Source organism: Balaenoptera borealis, assembly GCF_965194805.1.
Source record: "Balaenoptera borealis genome assembly, chromosome: 8".
Taxonomy (NCBI): domain Eukaryota; kingdom Metazoa; phylum Chordata; class Mammalia; order Artiodactyla; family Balaenopteridae; genus Balaenoptera; species Balaenoptera borealis.
This window is the reverse complement of record NC_138865.1, coordinates 34,136,589-34,149,049: the sequence shown is the minus strand read 5'-3', so window position 1 is coordinate 34,149,049 and position 12,461 is coordinate 34,136,589.

The window sequence follows — 12,461 nt, the reverse complement described above, 5'->3', positions numbered from 1 at the left end:
AGAAAGTAGCTCATTGTGTAAATACAAATATTTAATGAAGGAACAGAACTCTGGTTGGGGAGGCAGAGTCAATAGGGATGGCAGTGTCAATGGCAGAGGCACCATTGATCCCAGGTCCCTGTGTCCACAGTGGAGTCTATGATGCAGCCTCATGTCCTCCTCCCGAGTTTAGCAAGGGCAATGACTGGTGATTTTATCTCAGAATGAAGGTTGTGACTTTCCTACACAGACCACTTGGTTAATTTCTAATTGTTTGGAGAGTGGGAAGCTTTCTGAAGAGGTTCAAAGTATTCCTGTTGATTCATATATCTTCACTTCATGGTTGCTGTGCATGATGTTCAGATTTTTCCCTCTGCAATTCTTTTCTGAGCCCAAATTCATTATGAACTGTCATGCCAGGATGTTTCAAAGCATAGCTTTTACTTGTTTTCTGGAAAAAGGAAATTTATAAGGAATCAACCATTTCTGCTCATGATCCTACAATTTCTTGTACAACAAAAAAGAACAGACAACAAGATCGGGACAGAAAAATATGTTCTCTGAAAGAGAACCCTCACAAAACAGGGATCACACATTCATTATTACCTTTCAATTCAAAGTCCCTGCTTATTCTGTCCTCAGGAACAGTTTGTACATTTACCAGTGCTTTATGGCAAACATGCAAGAAGATACTGAGGGCAGATCCCATTCCTTGAACATTTAGTGTTTGTAAAATTAAAGCAGAAAAAGATATTGAATTATCATTTGTAACTACTGGGTTTGATCCCACAGGAGAGGATGAGAGAGTAATACATTTTCTTACTACCAAACACTGATTCCTAGGAAGAGATGGACTCTTTTTTACCTGGAGGCTATACACTGTGGTAACAGGATCTCCTCCGAGGCAGAGAGCCCTGCGACTAACACACTGATTCGTTTCTGTTAGCTAAACACTTCAAGTTTTATCAGAAGAGATGATAAATTAATGATAATTCTTCCAAAAGCTCCAATACTTTGAATTACTATTTCTTGGATTTATGTAAAAATCAATTAAGGAAATCTTTGAAATAAGAACATAAATCACTAGAAGAACGTTTGACATCTAGTGCGCAATTATTAGTAATTAGAAAACACTCATAGTAGTGGTATTAGAGGACTCAAAGCAATATCAAATTATATGGAACTCAAATTCTGTGGAGTTATTAGAAATCTAAATAGAAATGAGCTTTTCCAATTTGAGCCGTTTCTGACTTAACTATTATTAAATTATGGATAAGTGAGAATTAGAGAGGAACAGAACAAACCCCCTTTGACTAAATACACAAAACAACAAGTAATGGAAAGAGATGAAAAGTAGTAAGAGCAATCAAAGGTGTGCTTTTTCTCTGCACCACTCAGTCATAATAATTGCCCTTTTAAAACGTTTACTGAGAGGTTTCCTGTACCAGAGTTTAACCACCTTATTTATTATCTGACCCTATACTACCCTTTTTTTAAAACTACTCTTTTTTCTTCTAGTTTTATTGTGATATATTTTCTGCACAGAATTGTATAAGTTAAAGGTGTACAGCATAATGATTTGACTTATGTACATCATGAAATGATTCCCAATAAGTTTCGTGAACATCCATCATCTCATATAGATACAAAATTAAAGAAATAGAAAAACACATTTTTTGTGTGTGATGAGGACTCTTACGATTTACTCTCTTAACAGCTTTCATATATAACATACAGCAGTGTTAATTATATTTATTAATGACCATCACACACTGAGGGAAGAGGTGACAGGCATCCATATTAAAACAGCCCTTGCACCAAATATATTAAACCCACACAAGTTACACAGGGAATCACCCATGTATAAATAGTTCTCTAAGATCACAGTCGGTAATTGTTTCTCCTAAACTCACAAAGAAAGAGAAATATAAATAAAATGAAGAAGCAGAGGAACCACTACCAGTTAAAAGACCAAAAGAATTCCCCTGAAAGAACAATGAAAAAGACTTCTTCAGTCTAATAGACAACACTCATTTTAAAAAGGAGATTATGAAAATACTGAAGGAAGTAAGAAAACTATCAACAGAAATGCAGAGTACTGTAAAAAGGAACTAGAAATTATAAAGAGGAACCAAGAAAAATTAGAAAATTCATTTGCAGAGATGAAAACTGAGCTAAAGGCAATGAATGCAGTAGAAAGAATAAGTGACCTGGAAGATAGAATAATGGAAATCACCCAATCAGGACAGCAGACAGAAAGCCAAATGAAAAATTATATTTATCATATTGTAAATTATATCCCTCGTACTTATAACTGGAAATTTGAGTCTTTTGACTGCCTTCATTCACTTCCCATCCCCTGACCCTCTGCCTCTGGTAACCACAAATCTGATCTCTTTTTCTATGAGTTTGTTTTTGAAGTTTAATTGACCTACAATACTACATTGGCTCCTGTTACACAACATAGTGCTTCAGTATTTCTATACATTTCAAAACAATCACCACCATAAGTCTAGTTAACGTATGTCACCATACAAAGATATTACACTGTTGTTGACTATCATGCCCACACTCTGCATTTCATAACTGTGACTCATCTATTTTGCAAATAGAAGTTTGTACCTCTTAATCTCCCTCACCTTTTCCTTTCTTCTCTTTACCTCCCTCCCCTCTGGCAATCACCTGTTTGTTCTCTGTATCTCTAACTCTGTTTCTTTTTTGTTTGTTTGCCTATTTGTTTTGTTTTTTAGACTCCACATATAAGAGAAATCATACTGTATTTGTCTTTGTCTGATTTGTTTCACTTACCAAAATACCCTCTACATCAATCCATGTCACAGTAAATGGAAAGATTTCACTTTTTTAAAAAATGGCTGAATAATATTCCACTGTGTATGTATATATATATGTATATACCATATATTATTTTCTTAAAAATTGAGGTATAGTTGATTTACAATATTATATGAGTTTCAGGTGTACAACATTATGATTCACAATTTTTAAAGGCTATACTCCATTTATAATTATTATAAAATATTGGCTATATTCCCTGTGCTGTACAATATATCCTTGTAGCTTATTTATTTTAAACATAGTAGTTAGTATCTTGTAATCCCCTACCTCTATCTTGACCCTCCCCCTTCCCTTTCTGCACTGGTAATAACTAGTTTGTCTATTTCTGTTTTTTTATACTGACTGGTTTGTTTTATTTTTAGGTTCCACATATAAGCGATAAAATACAGTATTTTTCTTTCTCTGATTTATTTTACTAAGCGTAATACCTGCAAAGTCTAACCATGTTGCTGCAAATGGAAATATTTCATTCTTTTTTATGGCTGAATAGTATTCTATTTTGTATATATACACCACATTTTCTTTATCCATTCATCTGTGGATGGACACCTAGGTAGCTTCCATGTCTTGGCTATTGAAAATAATGCTGCTATGAACATTGGGGTGCATGTATCTTTTCTAATAAGTGTTTTCATTTTCTTCAGATATATACCCAGCAGTGGAATTTCTGGATTACATGGTAGTTCTACTTTTAGTTTTTTGAGGAACCTCTGTACTGTTCTCCACATTGACCACATCAATTTATATTCCCACCAAGAGTGTATAAAGATTCCTTTTTCTTAACATCCTCACCAACGTTTGTTATTTGTTGTTTTTTTGATGATAGTCATTTTGACAGGTGTGAGGTAATATCTCATCATGGTTTTGATTTACATTTCTCTGATGATTAGCAGTGTTGAGCATTTTTTCATGTCTTTTGGCCATCTCTATATTTTCTTTGGAAAAATATTCAAATCTTCTGCCCATTTTTAAATTTTGTTTTGTTTTGTTTTTTTGATTTGAGTTGCATGAGCTCTTTTTTTAAAATAGATCCTTATTGGAGTATAATTGCTTCACAATACCATTTAGTTTCTGTTGCACAATAAAGCAAATCAGCCATATGTATACACATGTCCCCATATCCCCTCCCTCTTGAGCCTCCCTCCCATCCTCCCTATCCCACCCCTCTAGGTCATTGCAAAGCACCGAGCTGATCTCCCTGTGCTATGCTGCTGCTTCCCACCAGCCAACTATTTTACATTTGGTAGTAGATATATGTCGATGCTATTCTCACTTCACCCCACCTTCACCTTCCCACCCCATGTCATCAAGTCCATTCTCTATGCCTACCTCTTTATTCCTGCCCTGCAACTAGATTCATCAGTACCTTTTTTTTTTTTTTTTAGATTCCATATATATGCGTTACCATGCAGCATTTGTTTTTCTCTTTCTGACTTACTTCATTCTGTATGACACACTCTAGGTCCATCCACTCACTACAAATAACTCAATTTCATTTCTTTTTATGACTGAGTAATATTCCATTGTATATATGTGCCACGTCTTCTTTATCCATTCATTTGTTGATGGACATTTAGGTTGGTTCCATGTCCTGGCTGTAAATAGTGCTGCAATGAACATTATGGTGCATGTCTCTTTTTGAATTATGGTTCTCTCAGGGTATATGCCCAGTAGTGGGATTGATGGGTCATATGGTAGTTCTATTTTTAGTTTTTTAAGGAACCTCCATACTGTTCTCCGTAGTGGCTGTGACAATTTACATTCCCACTAACAGTGAAGGAGGATTCCCTTTTCACCATAACCTTTCCAGCATTTATTGTTTCTAGCTTTTTTGATAATGGTCATTCTGACCAGCATGAGGTGATATCTCATAGTAGTTTTGGTATGCATTTCTCTAATAATTAGTGATGTTGAGCATCCTTTCATGTGCCTCTTGGCCATCCATATGTCTTCCTTGGTGAAATGTCTATTTAGGACTTCTGCCCATTTTTTAACTGGATTGTTTGTTTTTTTGATATTGAGTTCCATGAACTGTTTGTATACTTTGAAGATTAATCCTTTGCTGTTTCATTTGCAAATATTTTCTCCGATTCTGAGGGTTTTTTGTCTTATTTATGGTTTCCTTTTCTGTGCAAAAGCATTTAAGTGTAATTAAGTCCCATTTTATTTTTGTTTTTATTTCTGTTACTCTGGGAGGTGGGTCAAAAAAGATCTTGCTGTGGTTTATGTCAAAGAGTATTTTTCCTATGTTTTCCTCTAAAAGTTTTATAGTGTCTGGTCTTACATTTAAATCTTTAATCCATTTGGAGTTTATTTTTGCCTATGGCATTAGGTAGTGTTCTAATTTCATTCTTTTACATGTAGCTGTCCAGTTTTCCCAGCACCACTTTTTGAAGAGGCTCTTTTCTCCATTGTATGTTCTCGCCTCCTTTGTCATAAATTAGGTGCCCATATGTGCGTGGGTTTATCTCTGGGCATTCTGTCCCGTACTATTGATCTATATTTCTGTTTTTGTGCCAGTACAATACTGTCTTGATTATTGTAGCTTTGTAGTATAGTCTGAACCCAGGGAGCCTGATTCCTCCAGCTCTGTTTTTCTTTCTCAAGATTGCTTTGGCTATTTGGGGTCTTTTGTGTTTCCATACAAATTGTGAAATTTTTTGTTCTAGTTCTGTGAAAAATGCCATTGGTAGTTTGATAGGGATTGCATTGAATCTGTAGATTGCTTTGGGTAGTATAGTCATTTTCACAATGTTTATTCTTCCAATCCAAGAACATGGTATATCTCTCTATCTGTTGGTATCATCTTTAATTTCTTTCATCAGTATCTTATGGTTTTCTGCATATAGGTCTTATGTCTCCTTAGGTAGGTTTATTCCTAGATATTTTATTCTTTTTGTTGCAGTGGTAAATGGGAGTGTTTCCTTAGTTTCTCTTTCAGATTTTTCATCATTAGTGTATAGGAATGCAAGAGATTTCTGTGCATTAATTTTGTATCCTGCTACTTTACCAAATTCATTGATTAGCTCTAGTAGTTTTCTGGTAATATCTTTAGGATTCTGTATGTATAGTATCATGTCATCTGCAAACAGTGACAGTTTTACTTCTTTTCCAATTTAGATTCCTTTAATTCCTTTTTCTTCTCTGATTACTGTGGCTAAAACTTCCAAAACTATGTTGAATAATAGTGGTGAGATTGGGCAACCTTGTCTTGTTCCTTATCTTAGTGGAAAGATAAGATTTTCACCATTGAGAATGATGCTTCTTTTGGGTTTGTCATATATGGCCTTTATTATGTTGAGGTGGGTTCCCTCTATGTCCATTTTCTGGAGAGTTTTTATCATAAATGGGTGTTGAATTTTGTCAGAAACTTCTTCTGCATCTATTGAGATGATCATATGGTTTTTATTCCTTAATTTGTTAATGTGGTGTATCACATTGATTGATTTGTGTATATTGAAGAATCCTTGCATTCCTGGGATAAACCCCAGTTGCTAATGGTTTATGATCCTTTTAATATGCTGTTGGATTCTGTTTCCTAATATTTTGTTCAGGATTTTTCCATCTATGTTCATCAGTGATACTGGTCTATAATTTTCTTTTTTTGTGTGATATCTTTTTCTGGTTTCGGTATCAGGGTGATGGCGGCCTTGTTGAATGAATTTGGGAGTGTTTCTCTCCCTGCAATTTTTTGTAAGGGTTTGAGAAGGATTGGTGTTAGCTCTTCTCTAAGTTTTTGATAGAATTCACCTGTGATGCCACCTGGTCCTGGACTTTTGTTTGTTGAAAGATTTTTAATTACAGTTTCAATTTTATTACTTGTGATAGGTCTGTTTATATTTTCTAATTCTTTCTGGTTCAGTCTTTGAAAATTGCACCTTTCCCAGAATTTGTCCATTTCTTTGTGGTTGTCCATTTTTTTGGCATATAGTTGTTTGTAGTAGTCTCTTATAATCCTTTGCATTTCTGAAGTGTCAGGTGTGATTTCTCCTTTTTCATTTTTAATTTTATTTATTTGCTTCCTCTCCCTTTTCTTCTTGATGAGCCTGGCTAAGGGTTTATCAATTTTGTTTATCTTCTCAAAGCACCAGTTTTTAGTTTTATTGATCTCTGCTCTTGTTTCCTTCATTTTTATTTCATTTATTTCTGCTCTGATCTTTGTGATTTCTTTCCTTCTACTGACTTTGGGTTTTCTTTGTTCTTCTTTCTCTAGTTGTTTTAAGTGTAGGTTCAGATTGTTTATTTGAGACTTTTCTTGTCTCTTGAAGTGAGATTGAATTGCTGTAAACTTCCCTCTTAGAACTGCTTTTGCTGCATCCCATAGGTTTTGGGTTGTCGTGTTTTCATTGTCATTTGTTTCTATGTATTTTTTAATTTCCTCTTTGAATTCTTCAGTGATCTCTTTTTTAAAAATTTTATTTATTTATTTGGCTGTGTTGGGTCTTCGTTGCTGCACGCGGCTTTCTCTAGTTGCGGCAAGCATGGGCTACTCTTCGTTGCAGTGTGGGGGCTTCTCATTGTGGTTGCTTCTCTTGTTGTGGAGCACGGGCTCTAGGTGCACAGGCTCAGTAGTTCTGGTACACTGGCTTAGTTGCTCCACAGCATGTAGGATCTTCCGGGACCAGGGCTCAAACCCGTGTCCCCTGCATTGACAGGTGGATATTTAACCACTGTGCCACCAGGGAAGTCCTTCAGTGATCTCTTTGTTATTTAGTGGCACACTGTTTAGCCTCCATGTATTTGTGTTTTTTACAGTTTTTTTCCTGCAATTGATTTCCAATCTCATAGCGTTGTGGTCAGAAAAGATGCTTGATATGATTTCAATTTCCTTAAATTTTCCAAGGCTTGATTTGTGACCCAAGATGTGGTCTATCCTGGAGAATGTTCCATGTTGACTTGAGAAGAAAATGTTTTCTGCCACTTTTGGGTAGAATGTTCTATAAATATCAATTAGATCTATTTGGTCTTTTGTGTCATTTAAAGCTTGTGTTTCCTTATTTATTTTCTGTTTGGATGATCTGTCCATTGGTGTAAATGGGGTGTTAAAGTCCCCTACTATTATTGTGTTACTGTCGATTTCTCCTTTCCTGGTTGTTAGCATTTGCCTTATGTATTGAGGTGCCCTATGTTGGGTTCATAAACATTTATAATTGTTGTATCTTCTTCTTGGATTGATCCGTTGATCATTATGTAGTGTCCCTCCTTATCTCTTGTAACAGTCTTTATTTTAAAGTCTATTTTATCTGATATGAGCATTGCTACTCCAGCTTTCTTTTGATTTCCATTTGCATGGAATATCTTTTTCCATCCCCTCACTTTCAGTCTGTATGTGTCCCTAGGTCTGAAGTGGGTGTCTTGTAGACAGCTTATAAATATGGGTCTTGTGTTTGTATCCATTCAGCCAGTCTGTGTCTTTTGGTTGGGGCATTTAATCCACTTACATACAAGGTTATTATCAATATGTATGTTCCTATTCCCATTTTCTTAATTGTTTTGGGTTGTTTTTGTGTGTCTTTTCCTTCTCTTGTGTTTTCCTCTTAGAGAAGTTTCTTTAGCATTTGTTGTAAAGCTGGTTTGGTGGTGCTGAATTATCTTAGCTTTTGTTTGTCTGAAAAGCTTTTGACTTCTCCATCGAATCTGAATGAGATCCTTGGTGGGTAGAGTAATCTTGGCTGTAGGTTTTTCTCTTTCATCACTTTAAGTATATCCTGCCACTCCCTTCTGGCTTGCAGAGTTTCCACTGAAAAATCAGTTGATAACCTTATGGGGATGCCTTTGTATGTTATTTCTTGCTTTTCCCTTGCTGCTTTTAATATTTTTTCTTTGAATTTAATTTTTGTTAGTTTGATTAATATGTGTCTTGGTGTGTTTTTCCTAGGTTTTATCCTGTATGGGATGCTCTGTGCTTCCTGGACTTGGGTGACTATTTCCTTTCCCATGTTAGGGAAGTTTTCCACTATAATCTCTTCATATATTTTCTCAGATGCTTTCTTTTTCTCTTCTTCTTCTGGGACCCCTATAATTCGAATGTTGGTGTGTTTAGTGTTGTACCAGACGTGTCTGAGGTTGTTTTCAATTCTTTTCATTCTTTTTTCTTTATTCTGCTCCTCAGCAGTTTTTTCCACCATTTTGGCTTCCAGTTCATTTATTCGTTCTTCTGCCTCTGTTATTCTGTTATTGATTCCTCCTAGTGTATTTTTCATGTCAGTTATTGTGTTGTTCATCTCTGTTTGTTTGTTCTTTAGTTCTTCTAGATCTTTGTTTAACATTTCTTATATTTTCTCAATCCATGCTTCCATTCTATTTCTGAGATTCTGGATCATCTTTACTATCATTATTCTGAATTCTTTTTCAGGTAGATTGCCTATTTCCTCTTCTTTTATTTGGTCTTGTAGGTTTTTACCTTGCTCCTTCATCTGTGACATATTTTTTTTGCCATCTCATTTTTTTTTTTTTTATTAATGGGATTGTGTTCCTGTTTTACAGGTTGTTTGGCTTGAGGCTTCCAACACTGGAGTTTGTAGGCTATTGGGTAGAGCTGGGTCTTGGTGTTGAGATGAGGAACTCTGTGAGACCTCACTCTATGAACATTCCATTGGGTCTGAGGTTCTCTGTTAGTCCAGTGGTTTGGACTTGGAACTCCCACCACAGGAGCTTCCACCTGACCCCAGGCTCAGCACAAATCAAGATCCTGCAAGCTGTGTGGGGTGGCAAAAAAAATAAAAATAAAAAAATAACAAAGTAAAAAATAAAATTAGACTAGGAAACTACAGATATGTTAGAAAGAATGTAAAAATAAAAAAATAGATGAATCAACAACCAGAAGGTACATCAGTACCACAATAGTAAAAAAGAGGAGATGGGAAAAGAAAAATAAATAAATAAAAGGGGTGGGAGAAAGCCCTTGCATGGAGATCGGGGCCTAAGCAAGAGCGAGGTTTGGGTCATGGGCGGGCCCAATGCTCAGGACCCACGGGTCTGGAAAAGGCCCTTGGAGCTGTGGGGGGTGAGGCTTAGGTTCAAGGAATAGAAGGGGCCCAGGTGTGTCCCCCACCTCTGGTCTCAGAGCACAAGGGACCTCACCTGGGAGCACAGCAAGCCTCCTGGGCTCGAGTGGGTGGAGCAAATGCCCTCCTCTCCTCTTATGCTCCTCTGGTCTGGGGTCTGGGTGGTCCCTCCCGCCTGCCTCTCCTGATCCCCCTGGTCTCCCTCCTATGCCCACAAGAACCCATGCTGTCTGGAGGGGCCTTGGAGGCTAGGGCATTGGCCTGGGAGCTCAGCAGGCTCCTTGTGCCTGAGTAGGTCGGGCACTTGCCCTCTGTTCCTCTCCTGCTTCTTCCTCAGAGCCCCTCCTGCCTGCCTTTCCTGATCCCCCTAGCCTCCCTCCTATGTCCACAAGGACGCACACAGCCTGGAGAGAGCTTGGAGGGCAGGGGATCAGCCTGGGAACTCTGCAGGCTTCCTGCGCCTGAGTGGGTGGGGCAATTGTCCTCTGCTTCTCTCCCGCTCCTCCTGGATGGCCCCTCCCGCCTACCACTCCTGATCTCCCCGGCCTCCCTCCTATGCCCCCAGGACCACATGGCCTTGATGGGGCTTTGGAGGCTGGGGGGACCAGCTTGGGAGCTCAGCAGACTCCCCAGCCGAGTGGGTCAGGCAATTGCCCTCTGTTCCTCTCCCACTCTTCCTGGAGAGTCCCTCCCACCTGCCTCTCCTGATCTCCCCAGCCTCAGGGGAGCTGATCTTGTCTGGCCTCCACTTCTCCTCCCCCCTTGGTCCCACTACATCCTATCGGTTCACTCTGGGGTTCCTCCCATCTCCTTGGGGGTCAGCCTCACAGCAGTGGCTGGCAGGTGCCTTGGTTGTGGGGAGATGCTAACTCTGCATGCTAACTCTGCATCTTCCCACACCACCATCTTGACTCCTCCCCCCTGCATGAGCTTTATATATATTTTGGATATTAACCCTGTATCAGTCATATCATTTGCAAATGTTTTCTCCCATTCAGTACATTGTCTTTTGCTTTGTTATGGATCATTGTGCCTTTGCTATGCAAAACCTTTTAAGTTTAATTAGGTCCCATTTGTTTATTTTTGCTTTTATTTATTTTGCTTTAGGAGTCAGATCCAAGAAAAATACTACTATTTATGTCAAAAAGTGTTCTACCTATGTTCTCTTCTATGAATTTTATAGTTTCATGTCTTACATATAGGTCTTTAATCTATTTTTAGTTTATTTTTTTATACAGTGTGAGAAAGTGTTCCAATTTCATTCTTTTACATGTTGCTGTCTAATTTTTCCAGCATCACTTATTGAAGGGACTATCTTTTCCCAAGAGCATTATATACTCTTGCCTCCTTTGTCATAGATTTATTGACCGTAAGTGTGTTGGTATACTTCTGGAACTCTATTTTGTTGCATTGATCTATGTGTCTGTTTTTGTGCCAGCACCACACTGTTTTGATTACTGTAGCTCTGTAATATATTCTGAAGTCAAGGAGCATGATACCTCCAGCTTTGTCTTTTTTCCTCAAGATTACTTTGCGGACTTCCCTGGTGGCACAGTGGTTAAGAATCCGCCCACCAGTGCAGAGGACAGGGGTTCAAGCCCTGATCCGGGAAGATCCCACATGCCATGGAGCAACTAAGCCCGTGTGCCACATGAGCCTGCACTCTAGAGCCCGCGAGCCACAACTACTGAGCCCGCATGCCACAACTACTGCAGCCTGCGTGCCTAGAGCCTGTGCTCTGCAACAAAGAGAAGCCACCGCAATGAGAAGCCTGCACAATGCAACAAAGAGTAGCCCCCGCTCGCCACAACGAGAGAAAGCCCACGCACAGCAACAAAGACCCAATTCAGCCAAAAAATAAATAAATAAGTAAATAAATTTTTTAAAAAAAGATTACTTTGTAATTCAGGGTCTTTTGTGGTTCCACATACATTTTAGGATTATTTGTTCTCACTCTGAAAAATGTCATGGGTATTTTGATAGGGCTTGCATGATATCCGTAGACTGCTTTAGATAATATGAACATTTTCACAATATTCTTCTAATTTATGAACATGGAATATCTTTCCATTTCTTTGTATCATTTTCAAATCCCTTCATCAGTGTTTTATAGTTTTCAGAATAGTTTTACCTCCTTGGTTAAGTTTATTCTTAGATATTTTATTCTTTCTGATGTGATTGTAAACAGAATTGTTTTCTTAATTTCTCTTTCTGATAGTTCATTATTAGTGTATAAGAAAGCAACAGATTTTTGTATATTAATCTTGTGTCCTGCAACTTTACTGAATTCATTTATTAGTTATAATAGTTTTTTGGTGGAGACTTTAGGGTTTTCTATATATAGTATCATGTCATCTGCAAATAGTGACAGCTTAACTTCTTCCCATCACATTTGGATGCCTTTCATTTCATGTCTGCCAACTGTGAGTAAGTCTTCCAATACTATGTTAGATAGAAGTGGTGAGAGTGCGTATTTATATCTTGTTCCTGATTTTAGAGGAAGAGCTTTCAGCTTTTCACCATTGAGTATGATGTTAGTTGTGGGTTTGTCATAAATGGCCTATATTCAGATACCCTCCATACCAAACTTGTTGAGTTTTTTTTTTTTTTATCATGAAT